We start from the raw sequence: 10,595 nt of genomic DNA, 5'->3' as shown, positions 1-10,595 counted from the left end.
ATTTTTTTTCAAGGCTAATTTCCAGGATTTGTTTAAGGTTGTGTTCTGTCGCCAAAGTGAGCAGCAGTCTTCTTGATGAAGTCGCCCTTGAAGTGGGAAGGGTTAGGTTTGGCAGGGATTAATCCTTCAGGCTGAGTCATCACTATTTGTAACACACAAGTATTTGATGGAGCGGAGATAAAATGTTTTTGGAATTAGTATAGAAGAAAATCCAGCTTGGTCAAGGGTGTGGGTGCTCTTTGAATAACCCACAAGCCTTTTTTCAAGTAATGTCATTTATGGTGCAACATGGAGGCCTGTGCCTGCTTGGACCAATGAGAAACTTGCAGTTTGACTACCATTTGGGGGCTGTCAGTTCATAGAATGGAAATATTTGTATGTGGCTTGAGAGCAGATTTAATATCTTCAAGTGAACACCAGGATTTTAAAAATATGGATAATATATTTCCTTTCCTTTCCTTTCCTTTCCTTTCCTTTCCTTTCCTTTCCTTTCCTTTCCTTTCCTTTCCTTTCCCCTTCCTTCCTTCCTTCCTTCCTTCCTTCCTTCCTTCCTTCCTTCCTTCCTTCCTTCCTTCCTTCTTTCCCCCTCCCCCTCCCCTCCTCTCCTCCCCCTCACATGGAAGCAAATACAGTTCTGGAGCTTCATGCATGGCAAAAACTTCCAGGGAATGAGGAAGACTTGGAGTGGACAGGAAGATTTAATTAACAGCGCTAATTTCCTTCTCCTAATTGCTTTTCACTTTGAAAATTACCAGTGGTGCTCAATTACATTTTTGTCTAATGTGCAGCTAGGTCTTTGAAAATCAATTGTCTCCTTGTTTTCATCTCTGGTCCCACTCAGTAGCAAACGTGTCATCCCCACTGGTCAATCTCAGAGAGCAAAGCAGGGATTGACTGAGTTAGTGCTTGGATGGGACATTACCGAGAAATAACAGGGATGTAGACTTGACTGAGAAGTCGAAAAAATATTGCACAAGGAGGCAACTTCTGTTGCCAAGAAATTATTTATTAGACATATTTCATGAGCTCCTCTGGAGCCAAGCTAGATTCAAAGACCATCCTCCTTATAATTGGGGGCTGCACCAAGCGTCTGGATTTTTGTGTTAATTTTATCTCTTTTGTCCCTGCTGCAACTTCTGGCCAGTCCTGTATCCTTTGGTTTATTTCCATATATGGCCTTTAGGTAGCATCTTCAAGACCAGCCTTAAGTCTCCACAAAGATGGATCGTCTGCCTTGACTATTTACTATCGCATTACAGACCGATTCCATTCCGGTCTTAATCATTAGTGGAGCACAAGCATAATGCCATTATATTTCAGCAAGTGCTGTCTGCCTGCCTATGTTAGTACATCGTGTTCAGTGGGAGCCACCTCGTGCGCTATAAAGGAGTGGAAAGTAAATGGCGAGGGTGCTTTTGATCTCCTTTCTCAATTGGGAAACTCGGAGAATGGAGTTTTCCATGGTTGTGCAACGGGATGCTTAAGGCTCGCAGGAGCCTACAAAATGCAGATAATTGCTTTTGGGTAGCTTGCAGCTGAGAGGGATAGTCTGGAAGCCGGCACTGTAAATTGATTGAGTAAATAACTGTCTGGTATCAATATTGAATAAATCTGCCTTAAGGATCTTCTGCCTTGGATTTTTTCCAAGAGGGAAAGAGAGAAGGATGGTTTACACAAGTAGTAGGAGCCTTGAAGGAAAGTTCTAGAATGGTGGGTAACAAAGGCAAAGAAACTGCAGATAGTCCTCAACGTACGACCATAGTGGTGCCCAAAATCTCTCTTGCTAAGTGAGACAGTTGTTCAGTGACTGTTGCCCCATTTTACGGCCTTGCAGTTGTTAAGTTAGTGACATGGTTGTTAAGTGAATCTGGCTTCCCCATTGACTTTGCTTGTCGGACGGTCGCAAAAGGAGGATCACGTGGCCTTGGGGGACGCTGCAGCCATCATAAGTACATGCCAGTTGCCGAGCATCTGAATTCTGATCACATGACCGTGGGGAGGCTGCAGTGGTTGTTAAGTGTGAAAAACGGCCCTAAGTCACTTTTTTTCAGGGCTGCTGCAACTTAGAACAGTCACTAAACGAGCTGTTGTAAATTGCGGACTACCTGTACTTATTGCCTTGTGTGAAATCTGTACAAGCCTTCCTCGTACTCAATTCAGGATCTTTATCTGGGAATCTGCTTGGATCATTGCTGCTAACGTATTTGGGCCACGGCCTCCATAACGTGGGAGAAGCAGGATAGTAATCTCATCAAATAAAAATATTAGTTCATCCAGGTAATTTTGAAAGCAACCATTACTCGTGGAACGACTTGCCTCCAGAAGTTGTGGGTGCTCCAACACTGGGAGTTTTTAAGAAGAGACTGGACAGCCATTTGTCTGAAATGGTATAGGGTTTCCTGCCTGAGCAGGGGGTTGGACTAGATATAATATACGGTAATAAATAAATATAATATAATAATAAATAAATAGAAGATCTCCAAGGTCCCTTCCAAGTCCGTTATTCTGTCATGAAATCATATCTTTAGGAGAATAAAAATGATTGAGCTGCAGGCAAGTGGATCTAACTTTTTTTCTCTACCTCTATGACTTAAAGGGATAGCGGCTGGTCATCTCCTGGGGGGGGGAGGGGGGTTATATTTCCTTTTGTTTGGATCTGTGAGAAGTCAAGAGACTTTTGTGACTTCCAGATCTAAGCTGGCTTCGCATATCCTCTGCCGAAGGAAGCCCTGTTCGAATTAGGATGCTGTCCATCTTTTTGGCATTTGCCAAGCAGCTTAGAAGCACTTCATAAAATTGAGCTTTCAGATTAAAAAAATAATAATAATTCCCTGGTCCCATTTTCCTAGGCCCTGTTACGGTGTGTCACGAGCCAGAAAGAAAAAAATAATTACATTAAGCACAGAGAGATCTTTGGATTTGCAATGCGAGTTTTTGCCTGGAAAAAATGCTATTAAGGAAGCTGATTTAAGAGTACCTAAGGATTTACTCGTTGCTCAGATCGGTGCTTTGCGTTATATTCCCCATTTTGGAAAAGCTCACCCATGCGACGGCCTCCTTTTTTGTGTTATGAATCATACAACAGTTCTCCTTTCCACCGTTCTGCACGTGTATGTTTAATAATTAGGGTTTTGTGGGGAGGGGTTTTTGTTTGTTTTTAACGGAAAAGTTTGCAAAATGAATGCACTGGTCACTCACCTGGCCAGCATCACCATGCTTCAGAGTGATGGGGTCCAGCAGCTGCTCGGCCACAGAAAGGAAACATTTTTGGTTCTCCGCTTGCCAACTCTTGAAGTTTAGCCTCAATTCGGGTGTCGCGTAGCTGCGGAAGGGAAACAACCACAGAACTTAAGGGATGAATGCTGATTCTGCCACCTCACCGTTCTTCCTGGCACCAAATTTGATATATTCACATGACCTTCCCCTTGGAGTAATTCCCAACATAATCCTTTAAGCTCCCAACAATCCTTTGTGATTGGCAGGGAGGTCTCTTTACTAAAATCAGGTCTTGCATAGGAATAGCTCCGGTGATTAAGTCAGGAGGGGACATTAATTTAATCGGAGCATCTGATTACGGCCTTAAAGCTGATCAAGCAACGGTGAAACCAGAATGATGAAAATGGATAGATTGAAAGGACAGGAACTGTTAAACCCTTCTAACAGAACTGAATTACTTCCTTGCTTGTTTGTCACAAAATAAAGTAAGTTTCCAGCCATATCAACTGATGAAAATTGAAATATTCAAAAGACCAGAAGGGTTAGCACTTTGAACACAGCAAAATCCTATTCTTGCTTCTTTGTCCCAAAGTAAAGTAAGGATTATGAAATAATGCAACTTAATGGCAAAATAGGAAAATGCATAAAGGTAAAGGTAAAGGTTCCCCCGCACATGAGTGCTAGTCGTTTCCAACTCTAGGGGCCGGTGCTCATCTCCGTTTCAAAGCCGAAGAGCCAGCGCTTGTCTGAGGACGTCTCCGTGGTCATGTGGCCGGCATGACTAGACGCCAAAGGCGCACGGAACGCTGTTACCTTCCCACCGGAGTGGTCCCTATTTTTCTACTTGCATTTTTATGTGCTTTCGAACTGCTAGGTTGGCAGAAGCTGGGACGAGTAACAGGCGCTCACTCTGCTACGCGGCACTCGGGATTCGACCCGCCAAACTGCTGACCTTCTGATCGACAAGCTCAGCATCCTAACCCACTGAGCCACCGTAACCGTCTATTGAACAATAAACAAAACAGTTTTCAATCCAGCAAAAAACTCCCATCTAGATCATCAGTTTGGGGATTTCACCGATGTTTCCATCTTATTTTCAGAGCTGAGGAGGTGAAAATAGAGCCTAATCAATTGATGACACATTCAGCCTCTCTGGCCAGTGTTCTAACATTTGTTAATTATTATTTATTATTATTTATTAATTCGGTTTATATACCGCCCTACTCCCAAAGGACTCAGGGCGGTTTACAAGGCAAAATTTAAAAACAATACAATATAAAATTAAAATTAAATTAAATTAAGTCTAGCCGCAAAAATTAAAATCACAATTTAAAAACATTAAACCCCTCAGTCCAGACCAGATAGCTCAAAGAGGCAGGTTTTTAGGTCCTGGCGAAATGAACGAAGGTCGGGGGCAGTCCGGAGTTCCGTTGGCAGTTGATTCCATAGGGCAGGCGCGCCCACAGAGAACGCCCTCCCCCTGGGGATCGCCCGTCGGCAATCCTTGACCGGCGGTACCCTGAGGAGGCCCTCCCTGTAGGAGCGCACAGGACGATGGGAAATTGACGCTGGCAGCAGGTGCTCCCTTAGATAATCCGGGCCCATGCCATCTAGGGCTTTATAGGTCATCACCAGCACCTTGAATCTCTGTCGTGTTTAATTGCATCTTAGGAGAGGCCATGAAAAGCATGGAATCCTTCACCTTTCCTAACTCACGCCCCAAGGACGAATCCTTAAGAAAGCCGCTTTCTACACGTGTCCAGGAAACACAAACTGGGAAATATTAGGGTAGATCTTCATTATCTTGTCAAATGAAATGCCCAGTGTTACTCTCTGGAATTAACTCTGCAAAACACAGCACAAAACAAACCAAATTCCATTTCACAATTATCGCCTGCTTTGGTTGAAATATGCTTTCCGCAACTTTTCACTGTTAAATACAGGTAGTCCGTCCCTGGCTGAGGAATTCTGGGAGGTGAAGTCCACAAGTCATAAAAGGGCCAAGTTTGAAGACCCCCTGGTATATTAGTACTGTGGGTTGAAAGGTCAAAATGTTGGCTTCCAGTTCTTTTTCGGTTACACCGAATTTGTATCGGAAGAGTTTAAATTTTGCCATCCATTTTGTCCTATAGGCAAAATAGATGGTGTGGTAACATCTCACCTTCAGTTTATTCATGTAAACCTTAATTATATCAGATAAGCTTTTAGGCATCTTAATATATATAGAAGTGTGTCTCTCCGTGCGTGCCCTGTTACTGTTCTTCAAAATTACAGATGGAGATTAAGCATTGCCCAACTGCACCATGGCACCAGAGTTTGAAACCAGCCCATTAGCGTAAAAGATGCCAACGAAAGATGTTCTTTCACACGGTTGGTGCCACCATAAATCAATTAGGCTCTGAGATGTATTAAGGTGATATTATTAGTCTAAGCCAGTCTCCTTTATACAGACGGTTTTCAAATGCAACTGAAGGCAAAGCTATCTTTCCTAGGACAAGCAATTTTCTATTTTCCAAAGCACCCGAAGGCAGGAGAAGAAGCAACGGATGGAGATGAACCAAGGAGAGAGGCAGCCTAGAACTAAGGAGAAATTTCCTGACAGTGGGAACAATTAACCAGTGGAATGTCTTCCCTGAAAAAACTGGTGGGTGCTCCATCCCTGGAGGCTTTTAAGAAGAGATTGGACAGCCATTCATCTAAAAGGATGTAGGGTCTCCTGCCTGAACAGGGGGTTGGACTAGAAGACCTCCAAGGTCCCTTCCAACACTATTAGTCTGTATTCTAGGCTGTATTCTGTAAGCTAGGGAAATCACAAATTTGACATGGTGTTTATACATGTTTTCAGTGGTAAAGTTTTGCTTTTAAAAACAAGCAGTGTAGAAAAATAGGATTGTTTACCTTTATAATTTTTTTTGTGGAAAATATACAGACTTGTATTTATTGCACGAGTAATTTATGTAAATTTCCCATTCCGTAATACAAGCGAAGTTTAAATTCCTTTACCTCTCTGTAAACTCCTACAGAATACTCTACGGCACTGTTTCTTAACCTTGGCAACTTTACGATGTGCGGACTTCATTCCCCAGCCAGCAACAACGCTGGCTGGGGAATTCTGGGAGTTGAAGTCCGCACATCGTAAAGTTGCCACAGATGAGAAACACTGCTCTGTGGGATTTTACAGACTTTCCAGTTCTCTTGTAATAGAGCAGCCTTACGATGAAAAGGGAGACATTTGCCACAGAATGTTGGCGCTTCATTGCGTTTGCCCCAGAACCGCAGGTGCCTTGTAAAGATTGTGGTGATGCTTCTCATCTATCGTGCAGAGTGCTGAAAGAGCATGAAGCCTTGTCTTAATGCCCAAGCCATTACAGTTTTTGCAACCCAGCCAAGCAGACCGAGCGGAGGTACGTAGGATGAAGTTTTACTACCCTTGCAATGTATTCAGTTTTGCCTTCCTTCCTTTGGCAATCACCTACCACTTATTATTTTATTTTATTTTATTTTATTATACCACTTCTTAAGTGCTACTGCTGCTGCCGCCTGAGACTAAAACTCAGGACCTGTCATCTCAGCAAAGGTGGTTTCCAAAGGTGGATCAGCAGAGACAGGATTTCTTGGCACAGTTGCGTTGCAGGTTGGAAAGCTAAGGCAGCCGCGGAGCTGATGAGAAACTTGGGAATCCAGAAATCCTGGTTCAGACTTTGCTTCATTCTAGAAACTAACTGAAGAGAGAAGCAACCTAGAACTAAGGAGAAACTTCCTGACAGTTAGAACAATCAATCAGTGGAACGACCTGCCTCCAGAAGTTGTGGGTGCTCCGTCACTGGAAGGTTTTAAGAAGAGACTGGACAGCCACTTGTCTGAAATGGTTTAGGTTTTCCTGCCTGCGCAGAGGGTTGGACTAGTTGACCTCCAAGTTCCCTTCCAACATCATCATCATCATCATCATCATCATCATCATCATCATCATTATTATTATTTTGCACAGTCAGCCAGATGTTCAGACTGGATTTGGCATTTTTGTCTACCTATCGAGTCCTTACACCAAGGACCCGGGATAGGCAGATCTGGATGTTTGAATTGATGGCATTACAGATCTCGTCGCAGGATGGAAACTGTTCCTAGTAAGGCCGCCTTCCACAATTGACTGGTGGCGAATTTGTCAATGATGGTGTCCAAGGGGTGCTCCAGTTGTTTTGGGATTGCACCCAAGGCGCTTATTCCCTGTTGACTCACAGATTGTCGCAAAAGGGGTTTGCATGACCCCCAGCCCGCTGCCACCCTCATAAGTGCATGCCAGTTGCCGAGCCTCTGAACTTTGATCAGGTGACCCTGGGGATGCTGCGATGGTTGTGTGAAAGATGGTCCTAAGTCACTTTTTTCCCAGTAAATGAACTGTCGTAAGTCGAGTGCCCATACTGAAGTGCTGCAGCTGCTGACACAAGTGGTCCCTGGCCTACAGCCATTCGTTTCGCAACCCTTCGCAGTTACAACAGCACTGCAGGTCCTCACAGGTCCTCACATGACAACCGTCCCAGCCGCTTTGCAATCACACAATCAAAGTCTGGGTGCTTGGCAATTGGTGGGTGTTTGTGGTGGCTGCAGCCTCCAGGGGTCAGACCTTGATTCACTTAGCAACTGCAGACAACTATCGCAAAAGTGTGGTCAACTCAGGCACAACACTTGCCTTGCTTAGCCAAGACTCCTTGTGTGCCACCTGATTCTTAGCCAATCAACAGCGACATTTTACCCAGGTCTTGGTGGTGTATCTCCCCCCCCCATCTTAACTTTTGCATTCCTTAGTGCAATTAAGCGTAGCATTCATCATCGAAGAGGAAGAAGCATAAATATTTAAACCTTGACATCACAAAAGGTTTTGGAGCACCGCCCGTGACTTGGACATCTTCCGCATTTAAACGAGGAGATTCATTTTCAATTAATGAAAATATTCTAAATGGGAAATGCAGTAAAGTTTACTCCTGTTGTACTATAGTCCACCAGCAGTGAGTCATCATGGTTTAAAAATGCCCCTTTGTTCACTTAACTTGTAAATTAGCATCTTGTAATCAGAAGCCCAAACCTGCTTTCTTGTCCCAGATTTGACAACCTAATTAGGATGAAGTTGTCCATGCTGTCTTTCAAAACACATTCCTTATTGTAATTCTAGATTGTTACTGTTTTTTTTCCGTATTGCTTCATTAGATGTAATCAATTTTAAATATGAATCCACATACTTCGGGGAGCGGGGTACAGCCTGTGTGCTGATATTAGTGTAGCAGATTATCAAAATACAGCATTTGACTAGTTCCAAATTCCAGATTTTACTTCATTATAAAAAAGTTTTTAAAAACCACATTGCAAACCTAAGCACCCTAATTATTAGGGTTAACACGTACTTTTAAATGCCACTTGGTGTAATTAAGATGTGCATAAATGGGAATATTTATGCATCCATTAAAAGTCTGTTTTGATTTATTTTTACAACACAGAATGCAAATAAACTGCAATGTGGCCCTTTTTAAAAATTTTGCGAGAGCCATGACAAACGTTATCGTGTGCAAACCAGGATTTTTATTTGACACCAACAGCTGACTTCAGACTAATTTTAATTCTTGGCTTTCGTCAGCTGCAGTTGTTGTGGAAAGTCAAATTGGAATGAAAAAAAAAAGTTAGATTCTTGGATATATTTTTTTTTGTCTGTATGTACATGTGTGTGCATGTTTGCCAGTTGCCCCCAGAGCTGTTTGTCCATTGTTGGTAGGACGCAATGCCACCTTATTTAAGATGTATTGAAACATGGAAATGGGGTATAATTCTCGTCCTCTTTGAAGCCCTGAGATTTGAAGCAGCCTTCAGACATTTGGGGGCAGTGTGATGCAAAGGATGGCTTGCAGCTTGCAAATGCATCCCTCCTTCACCCCTTCAGCTATTCTCCTGCCTTAGGGATATTGTAATCTATCACACACTGCTTGCAAGGAACCACTTTGACACTGCATTTCTGTGTGTAGATCAACATTTCGATCCTGGGGTTTAATGGCAAGTTACCGTGAAGTCTCTTTGGTCTAAGGAGGACTTATTTTGTTGACTTCTTTTTAATTGTTGGGTCTTCAGCTTCCAAAGTTGGTGGATTGATCTGAGAAGGTACATAACATCGGTCAGATCGGAAACATAGGCACGACGTAGCAACTTGTACATGTGAAAGGGGAATAAGATGACGGTGAGACCCTACTGATTATATGGAATAAGCCAGCCTTCACTAATCAGGCAAATCTTGTCATGAAACGTCTGTAAGAAAATAGCCAAGCTCAGAGAGCAACAAGGATCCCATCATCATTCTTATTCTTCTCCTTCTCCTTCTCCTTCTCCTTCTCCTTCTCCTTCTCCTTCCTCCTCCTCCTCCTCCTCCTCCTCCACCACCACCACCACCACCATTATCACAAACCCCCATCCCTTCTTGCACTTCACAGCCCCCTCCCCTCCCTATAGCACTGATGACTTTACCTAGTTGGGTCGTGAAACATCTACAAAAAAACCACCAAGCTCAGAGGCCACCAACTCAACGTGGAGCTACAAGCATCCTGGTTTATTGGCTTTTGAAACTACTCAGCGGTGCTTCTTGCTCTGTGTGATTATGAGATCACCTTAATATTCCCAGCCTTGTGACTTTGTATAACTGAGAAACCTCTTGACTCTGAGCAGAACGATGCGAGGTTCCTGAGGGTAGCGTTCGATTTATCTATAAGTAGCTGGCTTGGCATCCCTCCTCTACCTCAAGGTTTGCGCACTAAACTGCAAGCCCATCATGCTCGCTCTGTTCCATTTGTTTGCAAATATTTGATAGGAAAAGTAAACACAGAATCCAAACCCATGCGCCCTGTAGTATTGTTTCACAGCTACAGGCAAGACATAAATTCCAGAAAGAAATGTTGTTGTGAACCACAAAAGTGTCTCTCTCACAGCAATGCATCCATTTTCCCCCCAATAGAATTAAACATTGACTTAGCTCCTGGTTGCATTGTTCCTCATAGGTAATGCCATTAGTATTATTTATTCTCTATGCTAATAATCCCCATATGTTCACTTTTAGCAGAAATATGCTTATAAATCTGCAGTAGGAACGCTGCTCGTAACTTCCAATCCTTCCCCCCCCCCCCCCCGTTCTTTCTTCGGATGGCGTGTGCACACAAACCCAAATTATACAGTGGTAACAGAATCCTATTCTTCTTTTTATGCTAGTGTGAAAAAAAAATCATACCTTTGTTTTCCTTATGCAAGTATTTGCAGCCCCTGAATAACTAACACTAGTTTAAAATATGTCCATTTTTATGACCGTAAGCCGCCCAGAGTTACCCTATGGTAAGATGGGTGGCCAATACATT

The 10,595-nt window shown here is 43.1% G+C and overlaps 1 protein-coding gene across 4 annotated transcripts in view; it reads left to right on the top strand.

The window, feature by feature from the left end:
• The window catches only part of CHLSN (cholesin), a 66,646-nt gene that overhangs the window by 37,147 nt on the left and 18,904 nt on the right, over positions 1 to 10,595 (top strand). Inside the window, exon 1 of one of the 4 annotated variants that reach the window (XM_081338022.1) lies at positions 6,335 to 6,620. The exons of the other annotated variants lie outside the window; for them this stretch is intronic. The gene's annotated coding sequence lies outside the window, so the exon portion shown is untranslated. Of the gene's footprint in view, positions 1 to 6,334; positions 6,621 to 10,595 lie in introns of those variants that run through there. 4 annotated transcript variants of the gene reach the window in all.

Source organism: Vipera berus (genome assembly GCF_964194415.1).
Source record: "Vipera berus genome assembly, chromosome: 13".
Taxonomy (NCBI): domain Eukaryota; kingdom Metazoa; phylum Chordata; class Lepidosauria; order Squamata; family Viperidae; genus Vipera; species Vipera berus.
This window is presented reverse-complemented; position numbering and strand designations above follow the sequence as displayed.